Source organism: Macrobrachium nipponense, chromosome 5 (assembly GCF_015104395.2).
Source record: "Macrobrachium nipponense isolate FS-2020 chromosome 5, ASM1510439v2, whole genome shotgun sequence".
Lineage (NCBI taxonomy): Eukaryota > Metazoa > Arthropoda > Malacostraca > Decapoda > Palaemonidae > Macrobrachium > Macrobrachium nipponense.
In genome coordinates, this window is record NC_061107.1 from 124,715,584 (window position 1) to 124,729,029 (window position 13,446).

The window sequence follows — 13,446 nt, forward strand, 5'->3', positions numbered from 1 at the left end:
GACGTCGAATCCGGCCTTATCATAACGGATCCAGGAACCATTATTCATCCTGTAATTGAATTTATTACCGTAAAAGGGATAAAGTTTCCCCAGACAACCTTCGCTTGTATGAGAGAGAGAGCCGTTTAGCACTATGCTAACTCACATGAATCCGTTGATATAGGATAGAATTCAAAAGAGTCAGCTGTACAAATTTTATTATTCATGGCTTCTGAACAGTGAGTGAGTTTATCTAAGTCTTTAATGACTGTAAATGATTTCTTATCAGAAGAAATCAGTACATGCCCCGTTTTAAATTCGGATATTACATGGGTATTTGAGTTATTCGTCATAAAAGTAGGAAACGGTGCTATTTTGTATGATTGCCAAGCATCGGAAGAATCAAAAGGAATTGTGATCATAATTCTATAATTTTCAACGCTGACTGACAGAATTCTACTTTATGGGCATCTAATAAAGGAATATAACCTAGCTTCTCCCGTCCGTTTTCTAAAGTTAACGTCAGATCTTTAATAGGCATGAGGTGAGGAGATAAAACACCCACCCTTTGTTGCTAACGTAATTGCTTCTACGTAATCTTTTGACTTTTCAATAAAATGTGATATTTTCACACGGATATGATCTATTTTCGAACTATAGTAAGCTAAAGTAGCCAGCAAATGTTGAACTTCCATGACCTGATCGATATTATTTGAATGTTCATTAACGATATTCATTATTTGATTGATCGAAGATAACTGGCTGCGAAGTTCTGATAAGGCCAGTTCCGTTTGTGTTGCCAAAAACTCAATTCTTTTATTTTGATTATTTATCTTGAGGCGATTTGAGATTCCTAAGCCTAGATTCGCAACTGATCCTAAGATGTTTAGTCCAGCTAGAATAAGCGGGTTGCGGCGTTCAAGAGTATTGTGCCGCACAGACCACATCAGCAGGTCACGAGCGAGTTCTTCTGCCTCGGCGGTTTTATTTTGTATGTCATAAGACAACATTTCCGCGACGCTTAGCGTTTGAGCTAGTGAAATCTCTGAGTTAGCATGAAAATTACGTTCATGCATTTCCTTAAGGGAAATACCAAACCTCATCAGGTCATTCTTTAAGTTAAGGACGTCATCTCAGGTAAGAAAATAGCATGCATATCTACTTCGATAACAATATTACTTGACACGATGAATACATCATCGATTTCTCTCGATAATCGAGCCATGATTAAATTCTATGTCTTTAGTCCTAGCGCTCTTTCCATACAACAAAGATGTCTGAATACACAATATCACTCCTAACAATAACAGATTCATTTTTGAAAACCTGCAATGAGTAAAACAGATGTAATAACTCGCGTAAAAGAATAGGTTTACATACAATATGATTAATAGATATATATATATAATTTATTATACAAGTTTCATAAATACAAACCATTTTTTCCCTCACTCCATCTACCTTTCTTTAGATTCTGATATGTGCCAATGGGACTATTCTCACATCAGTGGGTTTGGATACATTTTGAACCCTAACTCTATTGGCCGTTAAATTTTCTAAAATGTTAAACGGGCTTTCAAACTTAGGTGTCAGTTTTATAATTTAAACCTTTACGCACGTATACTTGTATGTATACCTGATCGCCCACGGCATATGTTCTAGTTGGCTTAGCTATTTTATCATGATTTTTTTTTCATTATGATCTGTGCTTCTTCTAAATTCTTACGAATTATATTATATCGACTTATGCTTGCATCCATAACATCCTTTAGAGGATTGATAAATTAGTTGTAGGCTTTAAGATGTGGAAAGGCGTTCGGGCCGGGATACCGTACAGTGCCTCGTGCGGTGTCATTTTAATAGACACATGATACGAGTGATTAAGTGTGCTTAGCACCGCAGGTATGGCAATGTCCCAGTTGGGATCTGCCCCCCTAGGGTGACCCTTAAATGTTTAAAACCTACGATTTGCCCTTTCCACTAGCCCATTAGACTCTGGGTGATAGATCATGGTATTGATTTTCTTTATACAAAGGAATTCGCACAAGGAGTTAAGGAAATGATATTGAACTCTCCCGCCCGATGTCTGAGATAATGATGTGTGGAATTCCATGTTTACAAATGTAGCACTCGTAAAACTTCCTAGCGCACTCGACCGCGGTTTTTGTTTTAAGCGCTATAAGTTCTGTATATCGAGTCAAAGCGTCTATCATTACTAGAGGTGCTTATTTCCTCTGTCTGACTCGTAAAATCCTGTTAATAAATCTAAATGTACTCTTTCAAATGGTTGATTTGGCACGGGGTAAGCCCCTAGGCTGACAGGTGTCTTCGTGTGCCCTTTGTATTCTTGACAAGTGCGACAATTTGCTATGTGCTTTTTTATATCTCTAAGCATCGTATGCCAATAAAATAAGGATTTGGCTTTCTGTGACATCAAGGTATAACCCGGGTGTCCATGCAGTGGATTTTCATGCAACCACTTTAAGTACAGTGGGTATGAGTGAGATAGGCACCACCACCTGGTTGTTATTCCAACTGCGGTGTGTTGCGGGTTTTCCTCGTCACGGATCTACACAGGATATTTTCCTGTAGGATATAATTCTGCTGCTTATACTTTAGGTATTCTTTTTCTTCGGATTTCGTTTAACGCAATGATGATTTTTTCTATTTGCGGATCTTTTCTTTGTTCCGTCTGTAATAGTTCAGCACTCCAGCCCAGATCTTCCTGTTCAGATATAGTTTTAACAACGGGCATGGAGGTTGAGATATCTATTAATTCAGCTAATGGCTCGGTACAAGATGAAGAGGGGTTGCGTGATAATGCGTCAGCAATGATATTTGCTTTCCAGGTAAATACCCGATCCTCCGCGCCAAAGTCCTGAATGATCATGTGCCACCGAGTTCGCTTGGGGCTGTGACTAAAGCCTTTAAAGAAGTCGGTTAGGGGCTTATGATCAGTGAGAACCTTGACGGGATAACCGTATATATGAATTTAAAGTGCACGAGTGAATTAACAATAGCGAGCCCTTCCTTGTCTATTACTGCATATTTACTTTCGGAAGGTCTCAGTTTACGTGAATAAAAAGCTATAGGGAAAAAACTGTCTATCATATTGTTGAAGCAATACCCCACCTACTCTAGGTCTGAGGCGTCTGTTGCTATGAAAAAATTCCTTACCGAAGTCAGGAAATTTCAAGATAGGAGAACTACACAGTTCATCTTTCAATTTATCGAACGCCTGTTGATGACTTTCAGACCATACGAAATCTACGCCCTTTTTTATAAGATCGGTTAGGGGAGCGGCTATGATTGAGTAGTTGCGGATGAAGCGGCGATAGTACCGCTGCATCCTAAAAATTGCTGTATTCCCTTGACGTTAGTAGGTATCGGAAAATTACGGATAGCCGACTTATCGTGGACGACTTTAAGACCTTCACTAGAAACCGTGAAACCTAGATAGACTAGTTCTGTTTTAAAAATTCACACTTACTTATCTTTACCCTTAAATTATGCTGCCTTAATCTTGTAACACTAACTCCAATTTACGTAAATGCTCTTCTAATGTGTTGGAAAAGATTACTAAGTCATCCATGTAGGCATGTAGGATATCTCCCAACAAGTCTCCAAACACGACGTTTATCATACGAGTAAAAGTTATAGGAGCACAACGTAAACCAAAAGGCATACGCAAAAATTCATAATGTCCCCTGGCTGTGCTGAAGGCAGTGTATGGGATACTTTCTTGTTCCATCGGAATCTGATGAAATCCCTTTTAGTAAGTCTAGGCTTGTGAAATATTTATTAATTCTGGCCTAGTAAAGATAAGATATCATCGGTACATGGTACTGGGAATCTGTCAGGGATTGTTTCTTCGTTTAAACGACGAAAATCTACGCATATCCGCCAAGTTCGATCTTTTTTCGGTACTACTATTAACGGAAAATTATAAGGGCTGTTTGATTTCCTAATGACGCCTTCCTTTAACATTTTACCTACTTCCTCTGTTATCTCATTCTGAAATTTCATAGGAAGTCGGTACGAAGGTACATAGATTACTTTCTGTTTGTCCTTGAGCCTGATTTGATGCTCGATGACATCCGTTTTTCCTAAGGTTCCATCCGTAGTGAAAAAACATCATGATATTTAGTTAACAGATTCAAAATTTCTGCTGAATTTCTTCTTCTTGAATGTCCTGATTGATTTTATTCTTTATAGATTGCAAAAGGGTTTCATCCGCGACTGATTGAGCGTGATTTATCTCAGCTACGGTAAGAATGCGATGTTTATAAACTTCGGCATCCAAGATATGTTGATTTTTTGTGGATTACTAAAGTGGTATTCAAATGATTACAGACTTTCGATATTACATTGTTGTTGTGAGCCGACTGTATAAACGGCTTGTGTGACGGATAATCCGTGTGTTTTCAGAGTTTCGGAAAGGATTAATGTTTCAGATCCTGGCAAGGTTCTTTTTACACGCACTAATATATTTGAAGTTACGTTAGGCTCGAGAGTTTGCGTGCAAGCTGATATTACGGGTGAGCGAGAGTTCTGTTGGGTTGCCTGTATTATTTCTTGGTTTTCATGAGACAGGTGATTGGTTCCGTAATGTAAGTGACAACTCTGTCCTGTCTCTTTATTATCTAAAACTGATTTTAGGGTATTAGAAGACCTATAGAATTTCCCTTTGATATACACGCCGTGTTTTGCAGGTGCTAAGATATATTTTTGAGTGCCCCATAGACGGGTATCCGATAATTACTGCGGGATACATATTAATGTTTTGTACAACGACAAAGGTATCAGCAAACGTGCGCTTACCGACGCCTTGTACTGTACATGAGTTACGCCCACAACATTTAATTCATTATTCCCAATGCCTGAGAGCCTTATTCCCGGACTTTTCTATAGGGAAATTTGAAAAGAGTAAATGATGAGTCCTTAAATCCATTATATTCGTGGACTACCAGAATCAAAGAACAAAGTGAATGACTTATGGTCCAAATTTACTGCATGTAAGTTGGTCGCAACTCGTTTTGACTAATAATTGCATGAATTTGTTGCAAATCTACGGGAACCTGCACAGATTTTTTTGATTCGGCCGTGTGTTTCATAGGAAAATCAATTGTCTCACAATGATCTGATAAATGATTAAACTGATTATTTGATAGATATGTGTTGATATTGATGACCCAACATCGCCCTCTCCCCCCTTGGAGTGAACTACGTGGTATTGTTTTGTTTATCACACCCTGAAATTCGCTTGCCCTTGCGAGTTCTGGCTAGACGGCCCAGGAACAGAGGTACCTGAAGCACGATTTGTTTGTTTCTGCTGTTGTGCAGAATTTCCGTTTGGTTTGTTTCTCTTATAGTACTGCGGGACCCTTCTTTTTATTTGCACTGGCAACTGGTTGCGTGTTTGTAGCATTTTGCTGTTGATTCCTCGAGTAGCAACGGTTATATGAATGAGTTGAACTATTGTGTATTGAACAAAACGCGTCCGACAGTCTGAAATCATGTGACCTGGTCGTTTACAGTTATAACAAACCATCCCTGCAACTTGATTATTATTATGTACCACCACATTTACTTGTTGTGGCTTGTTCTCATTCTTTGCAAAAACTTGAATGAGCGAAGGATCTAGGTCGGTACATTTAGACATGTGTTTTTTGATTGTTTATACACATCTAATTCCGTACTGTCGGGCTGCAATTTTTTATCAAAACACCGTACTAACGCTTCAGGCAACATTACAGTGATAGACGTAAGGTAGATCAAACGGATAAAATCTTTCACTTTGATTTTAGCACCCGCAACCCACCCGGAGTTACTTAAACTATCCTGATATTCATTTAGCCGGTCGGCAATTAGCGCCGCCCGCTCGACAACATTGAGCTGAGTCATGGAGGCTTGGTTAAGGATATTTCTCAATGCCAATACTACATCTAAAGCCTCTTCACCCCCATACACGGCACGTAATCTAATTTTGAACTCGTCCCATGTAAGCGCTTCTTGGAAAGAAACCCCCCTTAGATACGCACTTGCGTCGCCTTTCGCAAAGTCAACGAAGCTCTTGGCCTCCTGTAATTGTACTGTTGGGTCTGTGATGCTTTTTGCATTTAAATGAGCGTCTACAGATGAGATCCATGCCTCAACATTTTGAGGCAGGAACCCATTGACCCGACCTTGAAAAGGGACAATCGCTGACCTCGCGCTAACCGAGAGTCACCACGTTGGGGTTGCCAGCCGGAGTGGTTGCCATTTCGGCTTTCACTTTTTTCTTATCACTTCTATTCCTTGCAATCCTATCAAAATATCTATAAGAGTACACTCGACCACTACGTAAACGCATAAGCAATGTACTGTATAAGTGTGTTATAATAATAGGAAAATCCCCCAAAAGATACAAAAATACAGACAATATGATCAAATATTATACGGAGAATTCCTGCAAGAAACGGTTAATGACAACGAGAAAAGAAAAAAAAATTAATCTGCGGGCGAGAACCTCGTAGTTGAAGATAGGTTCTGTAATGAAGGAAGATTAATATGGCGAACAACTCACCCCCAGAATACTGGACGATCGACTCTTGATGAACAACACTTCACTGAGGAAAAGACCTGAATAGATAAAAATGGTACTTAGCTCCAGATTATATTGCGAAGGATTGTTGACATGGGATGACGTCTCGCGTCGGAAGTCGTGATGAACGTCACGGTCCCTTCTCTCGTGCACGATGCTCTGGGAAGTCCAAGATTGATGACGTCACAGCCTCCGTCCTTGCACTACTGCGTATAGCTGTCCACTCTGCGTCCTTGCTCGTGAACGGGTGATGTTCCCTGTGTTTGTTTTCTTCTTTCCGTTGATGTTCAATGCTGCTCTCGTCCGGTGTAGATTCTCGAAGATAAGTGACAACAGTTGCTCAAACGTCAGTGTTAAATGTCTGTATTCCTCTCGATGAAGGACATAGTTGCGTCTTCATAAACTGTTGCGTTGATTGAAGATCCCGTTACCTCTGTTTAGTTTGATGTTGAAGGTGGAAGTTAGTTCTTGTAGACCTTCGGTCGGCTGATATGGGTCTTGTTAATTATGTTCTTCGTTTATACGCTGCCACCACTTCTAATGTCTTATCGCTTGGCGATAGACTTTTTGTTCTTTCCTTACGGCTGTCATCCGTAAGTAATGTTTGGTTCCTCTCATCTCCCTGGATATCTTAGTAGAGAGGTTCTTTCTTGACTAGAGGAGATGATTCAAACAGGCTAGTTGAACAAGTTAACAACTTTATTCTGTAACTCCATACTAGGAGATGCAGCTCGGTCGGACGACCGATATGTTTGATAGTTGGCGTGGAACTGCCATTCTAAAGCATCGCGTCGATAGCGGAACATTAGCTATCTCAGCAATTCATATAAAAACACATACGTAGTCTGCCGGCTCGGAAGTTACAAGTTTCCGGCGTAGGTTAACAGGTCAACCGCTTCCCATGGAAGTTGTTGTGCAAAGTTATCATAACATAAAAATGTGACAAAGCTTTGAGCTAGATCAGGCTACTGCAGACAGCGCATAGCGTAATCTAGGTCTGCTTTGGTCACGTAGAACCCTCCTAATGCCATGACCCCAGGTCATTGGTTTATATTTACAGATCTTGTAAATTATATAATAATGTAATTATTACACATAGACAGCTACGCTAGAGGCAGTGTAAAACAAGGACTACGCCGAGCATACTTGACTCTAGATAAAAAAAAAAATTAGACAATGAAAAATAAGCTCATGAGGCTACCGAAAAATGGCAGCAAGACACCGCTGCAAGTAGAAGCAGATTTCTCCACAACTGCAGAAGAGGAGGGAGGCTGGAGAGAGGACTCAATTTCTGCAATACTTATACTGTCTAAACAATATTTATACCAGATATACATGGCAGCCAACAGTACATTCCTGTCTGAGAGTGATATTGTTCCCATGTGAAGAAGCACTGAACTCTTCAACGCCCTACACTATTTATATATTGGTTATGGATGATCATACCTCTTGCCATGTTATCCGTGACTGCTGATATGTTTCAGATTCTGTTTGTTGTTTTCTGTTATTATACACAATTCTAATCCTTTGGTATGCAAGTTCCATAAAATTACATGCTTAACAATTGCAACAACGACAACAACAACCACAACAATAACAACAACAACAACAACAACAAGAACAACAACAACAACACTAGTAATAATAATAATAATAATAATAATAATAATAATAATAATAATAATAATAATAATCTGGAATTACCAGGCACGAAAAAACTGTCTTGACCCGCACCCAACCATCAAGAACTGTCACAGGAAGATCATAAGTAAAACCTCACACTAATGATTGGACCGTCTATGCAAACAGGAAATAATCAACATATAAGAGAGGCCTTCAAATAATAAGAGTAAACATGAGTTAATTCATCAGACGTTTCGCCCTTGTCTTTTTACATACATTACGGTTAGGGCAACTTTACCTAGGCAAAATAAATGAAAATGCATCACATATATCTTTATACATATAAAAAAAAATATCTGAGTGCATTCCCTATGATTAAAATGGACTTTGCCCAGGAGGTAAGCCTTCTTAACCGTACTTGATAAGTTTTTAGAAATATCTTCTTGGTTTCTCAGGAAAAATCGTTGTCCAATTGGAATATCACTTAAATATTTTCGTTCTCTGCAAAAGAAAACTATTGAGTGGCTATTTTCTGTCCACCCTTAGATCTTGAAAACTGTTGAGGCCAGATGGCTGCAAATTAGTATGTAGATCATCCACCCCCCAATCAACAAACATCCCAAATTGCAACCCTTTAGCCTCAGTGGTTATTATTTGACTGAAGGTCAGAGCTAGCCATCATCTTACATCTTGTACTGCTTTAAGTTCTAACAACACAAGCTACCGCCTGGCTGTGGCTGACGTGTCCTGGGCCGCTGCTGAGAGTTTCATGGCCGTGGCTAAGAGTTTCATACAATATTATACGGTGTAAAGAAAACTCGATTGCGCAAAAGAAATTAGGGCGCATTTTTTTTCATGTTTCTTTCAATCTCGATTGTTGATTTCAGTCCACTAACGTAATAGCGTCTCTAAACGTTGACTTAATGCAAAATCATGGCTGACAAATGTAGCTTCACAACTGACACTGAGATGCTTAGAGACGTTCATCTCAGCAATTTGAGTTCCTTTCACTCAAAACGAGTCCCTTGAAAATGTTGCTGGAGAGTCGGGGTATTGATCCCCGTACCTCTCACATGCTAAGTGAGCGCTCTACCATTTGAGCTACATCCCCGATAAATACTAGCAAAGCTCAACTCAATAATGCTAATGAAAGTTATCTCTGGGCTCTACAACGCGCACCGCGTGGTTCGTGAGGATCTCCCTTGCGAGAGCTGGCGAGACATTCAACAGGGGACCTCCATTTTCTATGCCACTGTAGTCTACGGGCACACTTGCAAAATTGTCTTTCACAGCAAAACATATTCCAGATGGCTCACAATAGACTAACGATAAGAATCAGAGTAGGCGACTCTGGTAGTTACAAGCAATAAACTTTATATATATATATATATATATATACACTCACACAAATGTATATATATGCAGCCTAACAGATATTACTAATAACGTTTCTAATATAATAAGTATGAAAAGAGCGGAATGCAACTCGGGATGAGTTGTTTATTCAGTGATTTTCTTAATGTAACAAAGTCTACAGCATCATGGAAGAACTCGAGGTCCCCTGAAATATTCTTAAAACTAGAAGGAAGAGAACCCCCAAGAAAACCCCAGCAGTGGCACTGAAAGCAACACCCAACCAAAAGAAACATTCTGAAAAAATCCTTCAGGAAGTGGCTAAAAAACTATACATAATCCTTAACATGACAATGTTCTTCAATATAACAACTAACAAAAAGGTGAGAAAAACTTCCAAGATAAACCCAAATGCCCTATGGTAAAATATAATCAACCAAAAACATTGCACTTCAGTTACTATGAACCTTTCAGGTACAAGGTGAATAAGCAACTCTAATCCTTGACATTAACTAATACATGGAGAGCTACGCTAGAGGCAGAGTAAAACAAGGACTACGCCGAGCATACTTGACTCTAGATAGAAAAAAAAAAATTAGACAATGAAAAATAAGCTCATGAGGCTACCGAAAAATGGCAGCAAGACACCGCTGCAAGTAGAAGCAGATTTCTCTACAACTGCAGAAGAGGAGGGAGGCTGAAGAGAGGACTCAATTTCTGCAATACTTATACTGTCTAAACAATATTTATACCAGATATACATGGCAGCCAACAGTACATCCCTGTCTGAGAGCGATATTGTTCCCATGTGAAGAAGCACTGAACTCTTCAACGCCCTACACTATTTATATATTGGTTATGGATGATCATACCTCTTGCCATGTTCTCCGTGACTGCTGATATGTTTCAGATTCTGTTTGTTGTTTTCTGTTATTATACACAATTCTAATCCTTTGGTATGCAAGTTCCATAAAATTACATGCTTAACAACTGCAACAACGGCAACAACAACAACAACAATAATAATAATAATAATAATAATAATAATAATAATAATAATAATAATCGCACCCCATCAGCAATAACTGACCCGGGAAGATCATAAGTAATACCTCACACTAATGATTGGACCGTCTTTGCAAACAGGAAATAATCAGCATATAAGAGGCCTTCAAATAATAAGAGTAAACTATGGAGTTAATCATTCAGACGTTTTGCCCTTCTGTCTTTTTACATACATTACGGTTAGGGCAACTTTACCTAGGCAAAATAAATGAAAATGCATCACATATATCTTTATACATTATTAAAATAAATATCTGAGTGCATTCCCTATGATTAAAATGGACTTTGCCCAGGAGGTAAGCCTTCTTAACCGTACTTGATAAGTTTTTAGAAATATCTTCTTGGTTTCTCAGGAAAAATCTTTGTCAACTTGGTATATCACTGAAATATTTTCGTTTTCTGCAAAAGAAAACTATTGAGTGGCTATTTTCTGTCCACCCTTAGATCTTGAAAACTGTTGAGGCCAGATGGCTGCAAATTAGTATGTAGATCATCCACCCTCCAATCAACAAACATCCCAAATTGTAACCCTCTAGCCTCAGTGGTTATTATTTAACTGAAGGTCAGAGCTAGTCATGATCTTACATCTTGTACTGCTGTAAGTTCTAACAACACAAGCTACCGCCTGGCTGTGGCTGACGTATCCTGGGCCGCTGCTGAAAGTTTCATGGCCGTGGCTGAGAGTTTCATACAATAGTATACGGTGTACAGAAAACTCGATTGCGCCAAAGACATTAGGGCGCATTTTTTTCATGTTTTCTTCCAATCTCGATTGTGGATTTCAGTCCACTAACGTATAGCGTCTCTAAATGTTGACTTCATTCAAAATCATGGCTGACGAACGTAGCTTCACAACTGACACTGAGATGCTTAGAGACGTTCATCTCCACAATTTGAGTTCCTTTCACTCAAAACGAGTCCCTTGAAAATGTTGCTGGAGATGCGGGGTATCGATCCCCGTACCTCTCACATGCTAAGCGAGCGCTCTACCATTTGAGCTACATCCCCTGGTAAATACCTGTAAAGCTCAACTCAATAATGCTAGTGAAAGCTATCTCTGGGCTCTACAATGCGCACCGCGTGGTTCGTGAGGATCTTTCTTGCGAGAGCTGGACCTCCGTTTTCTATGCCAACGTAAGTTACAGTCACACTTAACAAATTGTCTTTCACAGTAAAACATAATCCACATGGCTCACTATAGGTACTAAACATAAATAGAAATACCAAGAGAGGCTCTAGATAAATCGATGGCTCTGCGGAAACCGGCAATGTGTTCCAACTACTTTGACCAGTCAACGGTGCATGGGGTTGCAAATCTAAATTGCAGTTACTCTCAGACTAACGATGATAATCGTAATAGGTGGCTCTGGTAGTTACAAGCAATAAACCTTATGTCCATTAGCCTCAGAAGCGCTTCCAGAAAACTGTAGCCCCTGTCTGCAAACCAAAGGCATCATTGTTATTTTTATAACGCCCAAATGACAATGCATCTATTACTCTTGTTTTCGGATTATTAACTTTCCTCACTTTTACTAAAAAGAAAATTATAGCACTCTTAGCATAATGCAATGGGTATTGAAGATTAGTAGCTCATACTACCATCACTATATAAAAGTAAATAAATAAATTGCCTTTACAGAAAGTAATCAGAGCAGTTGAATGCCAGAAGCAGCCGTAGCAACTTCCTTTCCAGTTAATATCAACATGATCTCCATGCACATTTAAATCTCCAGCTCTGAATGCAACCACTCTCCTGACCTAGTTCTCTCCCGTAGCAGAAAAATAAGTTCGAAAGTCATCAACAACTAACCAACTTAATTCTCAATTTCATAAATGCAGATTCTTCTCTGCTTCTGGTGATTATCAATAGATGTCAACTGGCAAATTTTTGTGGTAAGAGACAGAAATGGAAATCAGTTTATATTCCTGAAAAATATCAGCCACCAGTGATGATACCGGAGGACGCCGTCTCTAGGATCAAGGCCCATCTGGAGATTACGTCTGTCATAGAAGACCCTTCAAAGAAGATCTTTCAAGCTGTAGCTACGCAGCCTCAGCGGAGAAAATCCGTCTGAGAGCAGCACTCAATCAACAGCAATGGAACCATATCAGTAACCCGCCACATTACTACCTCCTTAAAATTTACGAGCTACTCTAAGACCAATTTTCCGTGCCAGCAAATGCCAACGTACCTAACAACCAATGAATACTTTTTAACTACCTCACTTTTTTCGTTGGGTTCGGAGGTCTGCACCAAACTTCCTTTGTACTCAAGCTACTGACCACAGGCATGAGCTGGTAAAAACTAATTTATTCAAAATCGGTTGGCAAACTATCGAAGCGTTTAATTATGTCTATCTTTGATTTTTTGTAATTTTACAATTTAGAAAGAACAACTACAATGCTTCCATACCCTTCAGAAGTTATGATGAATAAAGAGAGAGTACTTGCGTGACTATATCTTTTTTAGAAGTCTGCCATTTTTACGTAAGGAAATATATACACTTTACTATAAATATCTAAAATTAATGTACATTGTTATTATTATCGCCGTCTTAGTTCCGAAATGATGAATCCGGATTTTGAAAGCACTGATCAAATTTAGAGTAAGATAACTATCATGGCAAATTCCTAAAATTTAATTCTGTTTTTCTTATTTCCTGTGGTTACAACTTAAAACAATTAAATCTTATATATAAGAATTTTAAGCAGTTTTTACTTAATAACATAAAAGTGCTATGATATGTCAGTAAAAACTACTGAATTAGAGAGATTTGTAACATTCGATTGTAACAAGAGGTCATCGTACTATGATTAACAACAGAAAGCAGACGCTGTACCCG

The 13,446-nt window shown here is 38.9% G+C and overlaps 1 non-coding gene across 1 annotated transcript; it reads right to left on the reverse strand.

The window, feature by feature from the left end:
- Positions 1-11,538: 11,538 nt before the first annotated feature.
- On the reverse strand, positions 11,539-11,611 carry Trnaa-agc (transfer RNA alanine (anticodon AGC)). Its single transcript has one exon. It is a non-coding gene; the product is annotated as a tRNA-Ala (tRNA).
- Between the last annotated feature and the right edge of the window lie 1,835 nt (positions 11,612-13,446).